General features: G+C 66.5%; 1 long non-coding RNA gene across 1 annotated transcript in view; it reads left to right on the forward strand.

Moving 5' to 3' along the window:
- Positions 1 to 812, forward strand: part of LOC107181753 — a 10571-nt gene that overhangs the window by 1286 nt on the left and 8473 nt on the right. The gene's annotated exons all lie outside the window — the stretch shown is intronic.

Below are 812 nucleotides of genomic sequence, written 5' to 3' on the forward strand. Positions count from 1 at the left end.
AGGGCTGCCTCCCAGAGGAAGTCACCGCCACTGGCCCCCCCAGTTCCTGCCCCTCGGACCCTGGACCCCAGACGGCTCCTCTTCCCAGCGTTTGTTCAAACTGCCCCACCTGGCCTCAGCCCTCTGTGAGGTGGCTGCCGGGGTGGGGGTGGGGGCAGCTTGTGGGGAGGGTGCCTCCCCGCTGGGGCCCCCCCCATCCCAATCCCGCCCACCCAGCCTCCAAACTGCAGGAGGGCTCCCCCACCCGGCCCCGGGTGAGAGTGGGCGGGGCCTCCTGGTTCCCTGTCCCCTCCTCCTGTCCCTCCTGCCGTCCCTCCTGCTGTCTGTCCCTCCTGCTGTCTGTCCCTCCTGCTCTGTCCCTCCTGCTGTCCCTCCCGCCGCCCTCAGGCCTGAGCGCTTGCTGCAGAGGTGCCTCAGGGCTCGCAGACTCAGCAGCCCCCGCGTGCCTCCAAGCTCTGGCTCGAGGGGCACTGTGCCCCCTGCCAACTGGGTGTGGGTGCTCCCCTAGGAGACGCCTCCTGTCAGAAAGCACCCTGGGGTCCTGGCCGGCGCGGCTCAGTGGAGGGAGTGCCTGCCCTCGGTGCAGGAGGCAGCCAGTTGACGTGTTTCTCTCCCTCTTGCACCCTCCCTTCCACCCCCTCTGAAAGTAAATGGGAATTATCCTTGGATGAGGAATAACAAAAAGTAAAATAAATGAGAAACAAAAACAAGCTGATTATAAAGAGAGAAGGCGCCGGGGGGCGTGGACAGGGAGCGGGCCTGGCGTTGTCGCCGGGAGGGGGCGTCCCACCTGCTGGGCCCCCCACGCGGGT

The sequence above is a fragment of the Myotis davidii genome, unplaced genomic scaffold, assembly GCF_000327345.1.
Source record: "Myotis davidii unplaced genomic scaffold, ASM32734v1 scaffold693, whole genome shotgun sequence".
Taxonomy (NCBI): Eukaryota; Metazoa; Chordata; class Mammalia; order Chiroptera; family Vespertilionidae; genus Myotis; species Myotis davidii.